Source organism: Argentina silus, assembly GCF_951799395.1.
Source record: "Argentina silus genome assembly, chromosome: Y".
Taxonomy (NCBI): Eukaryota; Metazoa; Chordata; class Actinopteri; order Argentiniformes; family Argentinidae; genus Argentina; species Argentina silus.
Window position 1 is genome coordinate 1,037,501 of NC_139654.1, and position 13,438 is coordinate 1,050,938.

A 13,438-nucleotide genomic window follows, 5' to 3' on the forward strand; every position below is an offset into this window, starting at 1 on the left:
GAGAGGGAGGGAAGGTGGGAGAAAGAGGAGGGAAGGAGGCAAAGAGGGAGGGAGAGAGGGAGAGGAGGGAAGGAGGGAGGGATAGAGGGAGGGAGAGAGAAAGGGAGAGAGGTGAGGGAGAGGATGGAGGGAGAGAGAGAGGTAGGTAGAGTAGCAGAGAGAGGTAGGAAGGGAGAGAGAGGCACGGAGGGAGAGCAAGAGGAGGGAGGGAGGGAGGAAAGGGAGGGAGAGAGCGAGTGAAGGAGGGTGAGAGGTAGGGAGAGAGGGAGAGAGGGTGGGAGGTAGAGGGAGAGGGGGGTAGGGAGGGAGAGAGAGAAAAAGACAGAGAAAGAGGGAAAGAGAGAGAGAGAGAGATTGGATGGGGAGAAGAGGTAGGTAGAGAGGGAGAGAGGGAGAGAGGGAGGGAGGGAGGGAGGGAGGGAGAGAGGGAGGGAGAGACATGTATCAGTCAAGGGTTGTAAACATGGACAGGTCCCACATTGTTCTGATGGGGGGAAAAGAGAAGGCCTCACTTTGCAGGTTAACCCTTTGGGGACCAGGGGTATTTTCTCCATTTTTACATACATTTTTTCTTTTTCAATTTGAAGGCACTTCCATACAAAATAATACGCAAGAGTTTCATATCAATATTTTCACTACAAACTCAGCTTTCTTGATTGCGATTGGTGTTTATCCCAAGAGCACTGTGTGAAGAGGTAAGTAGGCCTAAACCTGAACATTTCGAATCCGTTTTTTCAGTGAAAACATACCTCTACCCATGTGGATGAATTGTTTTGGCGCTTGAAATTCATCTATGAAGTCCTGAGCTACACAGAAATGGTATACAATATGAATAAAATACTAGACAGAATATAAAAAAGGACTTCTAATGGATCCTTGTAAACACATCTTCTCTGCTTTCTGTCTCTGTCACTGTCACTGAAATGTTTGTCAATACCGACAATGCCGACGTCACGTGTAGCGAAGAAGATGGACGTGTAAATCGACCAATCACCGACGGTAAAAGGCAGTGTCTTAGCGACTCAAGCAAGGCTTCTACCAAATTCACCAATTACGCAGGGAGGGTGTGTACCAAGCTGTTCTGAGGCTCATAGCTCCGTCTGTGAGTGAGAGGGCATGTCACAGGAGTGCAGAATCGAAAGCTGAGAGTCTACCGATATTTAAACCATGTTTATACGCCGAATTATCACGGAGATATTGATCAAAACATTTTGGAAACCCCTGAAAACGCGGCCGCACGTCAGTAGGGTTAGGGTTAGGGTTACGGGTTGGGGTTGGGGTTAGGATTAGGGGTTAGGGTCTGTTGTTGGTTGGATGTTTTCATTGATGGTTTAGTAATTGGGTTAGGGGTCAGGGTTAGGGGTTAAGGTCTGTTGTTGGTTGGATGTTTTCATTGAGGGTTTAGTATTTGGGTTAGGGGTCAGGGTTAGGGTCTGTTGTTGGTTGGATGTTTTCATTGACGGTTTAGTATTTGGGTTAGGGGTCAGGGTTAGGGTCTGTTGTTGGTTGGATGTTTTCATTGACGGTTTAGTATTTGGGTTAGGGGTCAGGGTTAGGGTCTGTTGTTGGTTGGATGTTTTCATTGATGGTTTAGTAATTGGGTTAGGGGTCAGGGTTAGGGGTTAAGGTCTGTTGTTGGTTGGATGTTTTCATTGAGGGTTTAGTATTTGGGTTAGGGGTCAGGGTTAGGGGTTAAGGTCTGTTGTTGGTTGGATGTTTTCATTGAGGGTTTAGTATTTGGGTTAGGGGTCAGGGTTAGGGTCTGTTGTTGGTTGGATGTTTTCATTGAGGGTTTAGTATTTGGGTTAGGGGTCAGGGTTAGGGTCTGTTGTTGGTTGGATGTTTTCATTGACGGTTTAGTATTTGGGTTAGGGGTCAGGGTTAGGGTCTGTTGTTGGTTGGATGTTTTCATTGACGGTTTAGTGTTAGGGTTAGGGTTAGGGGTTAGGGGTTAGGGGTTAGGGGTTAGAGAACTCTTGTAAAGAACATGGCAGTCTTGAGTCACAAAAAAACGTGGTAAAGGAATGGCGAAATCAGGCTAGAATTAAGGTCTTAGAATGGCCTTCACAAAGTCCTGACTTAAACCCCATTGAGAACATGGAGTGGAATGTGCTGAATTTAGTTGAACTGCACCGATTCTGTCAAGAGGAGTGGTAAAAGATTCAACCAGAAGCTTGCCAGAAGCTTGTGGATGGCTACCAAAAGCGTCTAATTGAGGTGAAAATGGCCAAGGGACATTTAATCAAATATTAGCATTGCTGTATGTATATTTTTGACCCAGCACATTTTGTCACATTTTCAGAAGACCCATAATAAATTCATAAAAGAACCAAACTTCATGAATGTTTTTTGTGTCAAAGAAGTATGTACTCCAATCAATCCATCACAGAAAAATAAGAGTTGTAGAAATGATTGGAAACTCAAGACTGCCATGACATACATGTTCTTTACAAGTGCATGTAAACTTCTGACCACAACTGTAACTGGTCTGAAGTTGAGGTGATGAAAGTTGAGCAGGTAGAGTTTGTAACCCACCTGTAGTTGAGATGTTGGGTTCGGGTTAAGGTTTAACCTTAACCCTAACCCTAACCCTAACCCTAACCCACCTGTAGTTGAGATGTTGGGCCACTCTCCCTTAAGGAGGTCCTCTAGTTTGTCTCTCAGCTCAGACACAGCCTCACTCACACCTCCAAACAACTGAAGAGGACCCTCAATGATGCTGGGGAAGTCTGAACATACACTGGGACTGGAGAGAGACTGATAACTCTGGAGAGAGAGAGACAGAGAGAGAGCCAGAGAGAGAGACAGACAGAGAGAGAGAGAGAGACAGCGAGAGACAGAGAGAGACAGAGAGAAAAAGAGAAGGAGAGAGAGAGAACAGAGGATGAATTAACAACTGAACAGTAATCTTCTTTCAGTATTGCAGATGGAGGGTCAGTGTGGTTACCTGGAGGAAATGGATGGGATCCTCTGTGTGTGAAAGCTGCTCCAGCTCAGCGTCTCTCCTCCTCAGTTCAGCTATCTCCTGCTCCAGTTTCTCCACCAGTCCTTCAGCCTGACTCACTGCTGCCTCCTGCTGGGCTCTGATCAGCTGCTTCACCTCAGACAACCTTCTCTCAATGGAGCGAATCAGCTCAGTGAAGATCCTCTCACTGTCCTCCACTGCTGTCTGTGCAGAGCGCTGTAAGGACACACACACACACACACACACAAACGTCTTAAGGCAATTGCATCTCATCAGACCGGAAAAAAAAAAAAGCCCTGGTTTTGATGGCATACCAGTAGAAGTATATGAAACTTTTGTTGAGATACTGAAACATCCATTACTGGCAAGAGAAGTTCCTCCAAAAACAACAAACTATCCGACACACAACAAGAGGGTCTGATCTCGCTATCACTGGTCAGTATAAAGACCCAGTCTATTTAAGGACGGACCTCTCCCTAAAAGCTTCAATCATTCAAAAACTATACTATACTTTACCAAACTGGTTGTGTAGCAGATTACTAAAAGAAGCTCACCCTCGATTTAAAAAAGGCCTGTTGGCCTTCATACAGATCACAACATCTCAGTTTTGGGATGTTGAAAATGAAATTCCCTGCGGCTGTCACCCTGCTGAACTCGAACACTACACCTACCTGACAACCTACTACCCCTGCAACCCCCATCCCCCCCCCCCACCCGGACAATTGCACTATTGCACTATTACTCCCCTCCCCTGCTCTTACTCAATACCACTGCTCTTCTGTACATACCTGTCCATACTGTTCATACTGTTCATAATGCACATAATGCACATATCCTATATTTTCTTTAATACTACTGCACATACTGTACATACTTGTTTATACTGTTTATACGGCATTCCATATTTATATTTATTCTGCATCTACCTCATGTTACTGTTAATACATATATACTGCTAGACTGCATTACACATACAGCTCATATGCTGCTACACTGCTCATACTGTAACTATTTATTCTACTATAATGCTACTGTTACTCACATACTGCTATACTGCACTGCTATATTATACTGCTTATATTATTCTATATTACACTGCACTACTACTGATCATATATTGCACTACCTGTAAATACTGTTCATTGCACTTTCTGCTATTTTGCACTTCTGGTTAGACGCTAACTGCATTTCGTTGTCTCTGTACTTGTACTCTGCGCAATGACAATAAAGTTGAATCTAATCTAATCTAATCTAATGATGATGATGATGATGATGTCCATATAAACAAAGTGTTTGTGAAACAAAGAGCCGTGTGACCTCATGTTGACTCTCCACATGTCAGAGAGGCATGTCTTGTTTGCAAGTACACCAGAAATAATACACAATATACCATAATGGACTGAAATGACCATGTGAAAAGACAGAATCATGTGTAAATAAATAAAATAACCTAGTAGATAAAATTGATTACGTTTATTTATTTTTGCCATTAATCCTCACACAATACCCCATAATGACAAAGGGAAAACACGTTTTTAAACATTTTGAAATACAGAAATATGTCAAGTACATAAGTATTCAGTTTAATTTAATAACAGTTTAATTTATAACCAACACACCTGACTTTAATTTCCTCGATTGGGGAATGGCTTTGTGGGTAGTCAGCCATCTTGTTGTTTAAGACCTATTCAGATGAATCCGACCTACTGCAACAATCACCAGGATAGAAACAGTTAACTAACTGTTTCTATCCTGGTGATTGTTGCATTAGATCAGATTCATCTGGATAGATCTGGAACAATGGAGGATGGCAAACACACCTGATAATGAATAGTTTCATTGTCACTTACACACCTGTATCATTTTTCTTGAATGTCAAACACATAAAATCCATTGGTTGAGTTTAGACAACACTGACCAGGTAGAAGAAAGTTCTCTACAGCAATGTCATGCCATAGGTAGAGATGTGTAACATTCAGAGACAATTGTGCCTTGTTTTTTGATCTTTATTCCCCATGAAGCCAGACCTTGTTCCAGACCTATCCAGATGAATCTGATCAAATTCAACAATGCCTCTTGTTCTGTAACGTGTCATATATTTTATAATAACAAGACCAATTTCCCAAGTGGGTGACAATAAAGTTTTTCTGAAACTGAATCTCAAAGATGATCTTAAAGCGATATTGCAAAGAACCATAGGAGTCCAGTACATAGTAGGCTGTCATTGTAGATGTGAACACAGCAGCAGCTTTCAACACCGGTAGGATGTGGCTTGGGAGGGCAATGGTCTGGGCAGTGTGAGGTCCCATGCACACACATGCACCTGTGTGTGTGTTTAGTGTGTATGAACCTATAGTTAGATTGACATCCCTCTAACCCAATCAATCCATCCACTCTCACCTTCAGCCAATGGGCTTCACTGGCAGGGCCAGTATGAAAGGACTGGGACACACCCCCAGCAGGTGCTTTGCTGATGGACTCCTTTTTACCTCTAGCTCCTTTTGAGGTGGTTTGTCTATGCATCTAGTGAGTGCTTTTAGTTCTGCAAATTGTGATTTCCAGTGTTTGGTTTGAGTTTTGGCTTCACCAGATTAAAATAGATTAACCTTAACATGTCTTCTGTCTTCGGTTTCTGTCATTTTCCAGTACTCTTTCTGTAAAAATCTAGCCCTGCTACGCTGCCTCAAATGCTGTTTTTGATGGGTGTGATTTAAGAGGTTGTTGACATTTTACATTCCTCCCATGTTAGTCGGCACAGTAGAAGTGTGATTGACTATAGCTAGTTCATACAGTAGAAGTGTGATTGACTGTAGCTAGTTCATACAGTAGAAGTGTGATTGACTATAGCTAGTTCATACAGTAGCATTGGGACTGTAGCTAGTTCATACAGTAGCAGTGTGATTGACTGTAGCTAGTTCATACAGTAGCAGTGTGATTGACTGTAGTTAGTTCATACAGTAGCAGTGTGATTGACTGTAGCTAGTTCATACAGTAGCAGTGTGATTGACTGTAGCTAGTTCATACAGTAGCAGTGTGATTGACTGTAGCTAGTTCATACAGTAGCATTGGGACTGTAGCTAGTTCATATAGTAGCAGTGTGATTGACTGTAGCTAGTTCATACAGTAGCATTGGGACTGTAGCTAGTTCATACAGTAGCAGTGTGATTGACTGTAGCTAGTTCATACAGTAGCAGTGTGATTGACTGTAGCTAGTTCATACAGTAGCAGTGTGATTGACTGTAGCTAGTTCATACAGTAGCAGTGTGATTGACTGTAGCTAGTTCATACAGTAGCATTGGGACTGTAGCTAGTTCATATAGTAGCAGTGTGATTGACTGTAGCTAGTTCATACAGTAGCATTGGGACTGTAGCTAGTTCATACAGTAGCAGTGTGATTGACTGTAGCTAGTTCATACAGTAGCAGTGTGATTGACTGTAGCTAGTTCATACAGTAGCAGTGTGATTGACTGGAGCTAGTTCATACAGTAGCATTGGGACTGTAGCTAGTTCATATAGTAGCAGTGTGATTGACTGTAGCTAGTTCATACAGTAGCATTGGGACTGTAGCTAGTTCATACAGTAGCATTGGGACTGTAGCTAGTTCATACAGTAGCAGTGTGATTGACTGGAGCTAGTTCATACAGTAGCATTGGGACTGTAGCTAGTTCATATAGTAGCAGTGTGATTGACTGTAGCTAGTTCATACAGTAGCATTGGGACTGTAGCTAGTTCATACAGTAGCAGTGTGATTGACTGTAGCTAGTTCATACAGTAGCATTGGGACTGTAGCTAGTTCATACAGTAGCAGTGTGATTGACTGTAGCTAGTTCATACAGTAGCAGTGTGATTGACTGTAGCTAGTTCATACAGTAGCAGTGTGATTGACTGTAGCTAGTTCATACAGTAGCATTGGGACTGTAGCTAGTTCATATAGTAGCAGTGTGATTGACTGTAGCTAGTTCATACAGTAGCATTGGGACTGTAGCTAGTTCATACAGTAGCAGTGTGATTGACTGTAGCTAGTTCATACAGTAGCAGTGTGATTGACTGTAGCTAGTTCATACAGTAGCAGTGTGATTGACTGTAGCTAGTTCATACAGTAGCATTGGGACTGTAGCTAGTTCATATAGTAGCAGTGTGATTGACTGTAGCTAGTTCATACAGTAGCATTGGGACTGTAGCTAGTTCATACAGTAGCAGTGTGATTGACTGTAGCTAGTTCATACAGTAGCAGTGTGATTGACTGTAGCTAGTTCATACAGTAGCAGTGTGATTGACTGTAGCTAGTTCATACAGTAGCAGTGTGATTGACTGTAGCTAGTTCATATAGTAGCAGTGTGATTGACTGTAGCTAGTTCATACAGTAGCATTGGGACTGTAGCTAGTTCATACAGTAGCAGTGTGATTGACTGTAGCTAGTTCATACAGTAGCAGTGTGATTGACTGTAGCTAGTTCATACAGTAGCATTGGGACTGTAGCTAGTTCATATAGTAGCAGTGTGATTGACTGTAGCTAGTTCATACAGTAGCATTGGGACTGTAGCTAGTTCATACAGTAGCAGTGTGATTGACTGTAGCTAGTTCATACAGTAGCAGTGTGATTGACTGTAGCTAGTTCATACAGTAGCATTGGGACTGTAGCTAGTTCATATAGTAGCAGTGTGATTGACTGTAGCTAGTTCATACAGTAGCATTGGGACTGTAGCTAGTTCATACAGTAGCAGTGTGATTGACTGTAGCTAGTTCATACAGTAGCAGTGTGATTGACTGTAGCTAGTTCATACAGTAGCAGTGTGATTGACTGTAGCTAGTTCATACAGTAGCAGAGTGATTGACTGTAGCTAGTTTATACAGTTGCAGTGTGATTGACTGTAGCTAATTTATACAGTTGCACTGTGATTGACTGTAGCTAGTTTATACAGTTGCAGTGTGATTGACTGTAGCTAGTTCATACAGTAGCAGTGTGATTGACTGTAGCTAGTTCATACAGTAGCAGTGTGATTGACTGTAGCTAGTTCATACAGTAGCCGTGTGATTGACTGTAGCTACCTCAAAGATACTCTGCACATCGTGGACATCCTCAAAGATGAGTGGCACATCCTCCACGACCACACCCTGCTCAACGTCCACCAACAGCACAGCCAAGGCCTCCACCTGGACCCGGTCAGCCCTCTCTACATAAGGACAATAATGACATAGAACCACTCAGCATGTGTTGCTAGAATACAAAACAGCATCGCACAAATCCAAAACGTACATGCCTTGCCAAAATGCACGGAGTTGGCTAGCAAGCTAGCTAGTTCAAGCTAAAGGTAACTCTTAGCAACGCCCTTCGACACTGTCAACGGGTTACTTAGCCACCTAGCAGCTAACAATGCTATCATTGCTTCTAACTGGCAAAATAATCATTGTACACACAATTTGGGAGATATGTGTCTACTGTAAAATGTAATTAAATGTCACATACCCTCTTCGAAGTCGCTGTCGCTTTCCTCTTCATGATCGCGAACCTTGCTTCGCGAGTGCGTGGACTGGGGGCAGACGTTTCTACGACAGGTTGTTGGTCTTGTTTTCTGTTTGGCAGGGCTCCCGTTGGGAGGACAGCGACTTCGAAAGCGGGTATGTGATGTTTAATTACATTTTACAGCAGTAGACACATAGTCAACAAATGTGTCTTTATAATGGCATGACACTTTGTCAGTTGGTGGCAATGGTAGCATTGTTAGCTTTAGCTTGAACTAGCTAGCTTGCAAGTCACCTCCATGCATTTTGGACTTGTGCTGTGTTGTTTCACAACAAATATTGAGTGGTTCAGAGAGAGTCTAACTATTGTTATTGCTCATACTTATTCTTCTTTTTCTTATCATTATTATTGACCGGTATACTCCTGCCAGAATCAATAGTCCTATGTAGGCTTGGAGGTCTGCCCGGTCCAATTCTCTCCACTTGTCCCCAAACACACGCCTCCCCTCCAAGTTTGTCATGTCCAGTAAAGTTTTCTCAATTGATTCTGGTAAAAAAACAATTGGAAACGTCCTCCTCTATCTCTGGTTCAATTTCCATCTCCTCTCCATCATCGAAGATATGGTCCAGAGCCTCTCTGACAGACAGTCGCCTTCTCAGTCGCTTGTACATTGTGTTCACAGAGTAAAATGAGAGCAAGGCACAAAGAAGGCTTTATATATGGGGTCTGTGAGAAGATATGAGACATTGTTTAGTCTGGAAGGTGTGGTTCCCGTGGGGGGATGGGATCATACAGTAAGCACAGAAAGAAAGGTTCCCATAACAAACACTAAATTGTTTAGTCTGGGAGGTGCAAAGAGAGAGGTTCTCATAACTAACACCAAATTGTTTGCTTTGAAGGTGTGAGAACCAACCGCCCTCTGTGTGTGTGTGTGTGTGAGAGAGTGAGAGTGAGAGTGAGAGTGAGAGTGAGTGTGAGTGTGAGAGTGAGAGTGAGAGTGAGAGTGAGAGTGTGTGTGTGTGTGTGTGTGTAACTGGGCAGATTCACCATATCTCCCTGCCTGGTCCTTGGCTGTAGGTGAACGGAACGAAGGTGAACGTGTCCACGACCGTTGAGGTGGCCTCTGGCGTGTCTGTCAATAGTAGTGACAGGATGGTGGTCGTCCGTCTCAGCATGTACAACACCACCCTCGAGTACAACGGCGACACCCTGGCCATTTGGAAGGTCGGAGTTCGTCCGCTGGATGGCGTCTGTTCGCACGGTGCTTCCAGCGGGGACCCGGCGAAGTGGAAGAACAGCAACTACGGTTCAACAAGGTAAATGTTGTCAGGTTATGATGGAGTAGCAATCCAGGACACACACACACACACACACACACACACACACACAGTCCTGAGTGATGTACTCACCCCCACTTCCAAGTGATATATCCTCGAACCCCGGGCCATGTTGCTCCTGTGTGTGTGTGTGTGTGTGTTGCTCCTCCACAGCTGTGCTGCCAACATAACAACTGACATGAGAGCCAACTGCACTGAGAAGGTCAACCAGCTGTGTGGCGTCATGGTTAATAGCAGCGGCCCCTTCGCCGCCTGCCATAACTCCACCTCCCCAGGGCCGTACGTGGAGGCCTGCGTGTTTGACCTGTGCCGCCACGGCCCGGTGGACCGCACCCTCTGCTCCTCCATGGAGGCCTACGCCATGGCCTGCCTGCTCTCTGACGGACAGCTGGACAAGTGGAGGACGCAGGCCAACTGTCGTAAGTCACATTCTCAATGTTTCCTCTCGATGCATCCATTCTGTTTGGGTCGCCTGTGTGTGTGTGTGTGTGTGTGTGTGTGCGGTAGGGTGTGTGTGTGTATGTGTGGTATGGGGTGTGTGTGTGTGTGTGTGTGTGTGTGCAGTAGGGGGTGTGTGATTTCTAATGTTACTCTGTCTGCTTATCAAACCCTTCTCTCTCTCTCTCCTACTCCTCCTACTTCTCCCCTCCTCCTCCTCCTCCCCCTCCTCCCCTCCACCTCCTCCTTCCCCCTCCCCTCCACCTCCTCCTCCCCCTCCTTACCTCCACCTCCCCCCCCTCCTCCTCCTCCCCTCCTCCTCCTCCCCCTCCCTCAGCATCCAGAGACCCCTGCCTGGACATGGACTGTGCTGACCATGAGTTCTGTGGGGAGAGGAACGGTGAATCTGTCTGCCTCTGTCGCCGTAGTTACCTGGACTCTGTCAAGGAGAGGGGTCCTTTTGGTATGTGCATGATCCCAAACCCTGTGTGACCACTCTACTAAATGTGTTTGAACAGTGTGTGTGTGTGTGTGTGTTTTCTTGATTACCTGTATTTGTATATGTGTGTGTGTGTTTTCTTGATTAACCTCTCTCTGTGTATGTGTGTGTGTGTGTGTGTGTGTGTGTGTGTGTGTGTGTGTGTGTGTGTGTGTGTGCACGCCTCTCTTTAAAGATCCGTTAACAAGCTGCAGTGGGAGTTCTGCCAGCTTGTCTCTGGAACGCTGTCGTCTGGTTGAGGCAGACTTTGATTACAAGACTCTGCACCTCAACGACCCAAGCTGCATCGGGATGTTAGAGAAGGGCGTTGTGGTGTACCGCTTCGACAACCACAACCACAGCTGCGGCACTCTGCTCACGGTACCAAAACACACATCAAACATCCATAGATGTTTATGGGTTCTAACCAGGGGTTCTGGCCAGGCTGGCGTTCTAACCAGGCTGGGGTTCTAACCAGGGGTTCTGGCCAGGCTGGGGTTCTAGCCAGGCTGGGGTTCTAGCCAGGCTGGGGTTCTAGCCAGGCTGGGGTTCTAACCAGGCTGGGATTCTAGCCAGGTCGGGGTTCTAACCAGGCTGGGGTTCTAGCCAGGCTGGGGTTCTAGCCAGGTTGGGGTTCTAGCCAGGCTGGGGTTCTAGCCAGGCTGGGGTTCTAACCAGGCTGGGGTTCAGTGAGTGAAGCCCCTCCCTCCCCTCTCCACAGTCCAACAACACTCACATCATCTACAAGAACTCCGTCCAGAGGAACTACAACTCCTCCATGGCCATCCACCGCATGGACGAGACCAACCTGGACTTCTCTTGCGCCTACACCAAGAACACCTCCCAATCTATGGCCCTGGGCATCAAGGTCAAAGACAGGTGTGTGTATGTGTGTGTGTGTGTGTGTGTGTGTGTGTGTGTGTGTGTGTGTGTGTGAGGTCACCCAGGCCTTTCACTGTGGTAATACATGTGTAATGTGATGCACATTACCGGGAGAGAATACCTTCCAGCCAGAGGAGTTCACAGCGTTAAAACAAGGTCAAGGTTGGTATCGTCAGTGTTGGGGAAGCGACTCTGGACATCCATTTAACTCAGTTACCAACAACTTTACGAGGCAGGAAGTTGAACGTCACTAAAGCTACCGTTGATGGAAATACAGCTTGTTACTTTGAAAAAACAAACAAACCAGGAAACTACTTCGTCCGACACACTAGGAGGGTTAGCGATAGCGTCTGGTCAGAGGGTTATGGGTGAGGCTAGGCTAAGTGTTATCACTAGGAGGGTTAGCGATAGCGTCTGGTCAGAGGGTTATGGGTGAGGCTAGGCTAAGTGTTATCACTAGGAGGGTTAGCGATAGCGTCTGGTCAGAGGGTTATGGGTGAGGCTAGGCTAAGTGTTATCACTAGGAGGGTTAGCGATAGCGTCTGGTCAGAGGGTTATGGGTGAGGCTAGGCTAAGTGTTATCACTAGGAGGGTTAGCGATAGCGTCTGGTCAGAGGGTTATGGGTGAGGCTAGGCTAAGTGTTATCACTAGGAGGGTTAGCGATAGCGTCTGGTCAGAGGGTTATGGGTGAGGCTAGGCTAAGTGTTATCACTAGGAGAGTTAGCGATAGCGTCTGGTCAGAGGGTTATGGGTGAGGCTAGGCTAAGTGTTATCACTAGGAGAGTTAGCGATAGCGTCTGGTCAGAGGGTTATGGGTGAGGGTTATGGGTGAGGCTAGGCTAAGTGTTATCACTAGGAGGGTTAGCGATAGCGTCTGGTCAGAGGGTTATGGGTGAGGCTAGGCTAAGTGTTATCACTAGGAGAGTTAGCGATAGCGTCTGGTCAGAGGGTTATGGGTGAGGCTAGGCTAAGTGTTACCACTAGGAGGGTTAGCGATAGCGTCTGGTCAGAGGGTTATGGGTGAGGCTAGGCTAAGTGTTATCACTAGGAGAGTTAGCGATAGCGTTGCAGTCAAACTGGACACGCTGCCCATGAGAACCAGATCCTCATCCACACTCCGAGCCATGGACTGATAGTTTTACTGTTGGTATTTGGAGAGTTTGAGGTTTGTTGACTGTGTGTGTTGGTTCATTTGTTGAAACTCACCAGCTCTGTGAGCAAGAACCTGTCCTCTGGAGAATGGAACTACAAACTCACCATGGCAGCCTTCTACGACGCCGAGTTCAGCCAGCCCCTCAACGACTCAGCAGCCGTCCGATTGGACCAGAAGCTCTACCTGTCCCTAAACACCACCGGATTGGACAGCAAGATCGTCATGGTGACTGACGCCTGCTGGGCCACGCCTGAAAGCTCCTCAAATGCTACTGTGCGCTGGGACATCATCAAGGAAGGGTGAGACACACACACACACACACACACACACACACACACACTGTCAGACACATAGATGGGTACACATTGGCTGCTCTGACACATGTGTCCTGTGTGTCCATGTCCCAGGTGTGCCAACCCTGCCGACAGCACGGTGAACATTCTGACCAACGGTGACTCCTCCGCCACCCGCTTCTCCTTCAGAATGTTCCAGTTCTCTGGCAAATCCTCGGACGTGTTCCTGCACTGCAACATCCACCTGTGTGTGCTGAAGAACGGGAACTGTGCCCCGGTAGGCCAGGAGCCATCACTCCTCACACACACACACACACACACAGACACAGTGTCCTCTCACTGACTGTCTCTCTCCCACAGACATGTTCCGGGGTGAAGAATAGAAGGAGACGGCGATCTCTGCAGCAGCACAGCCACAGCTTCATCA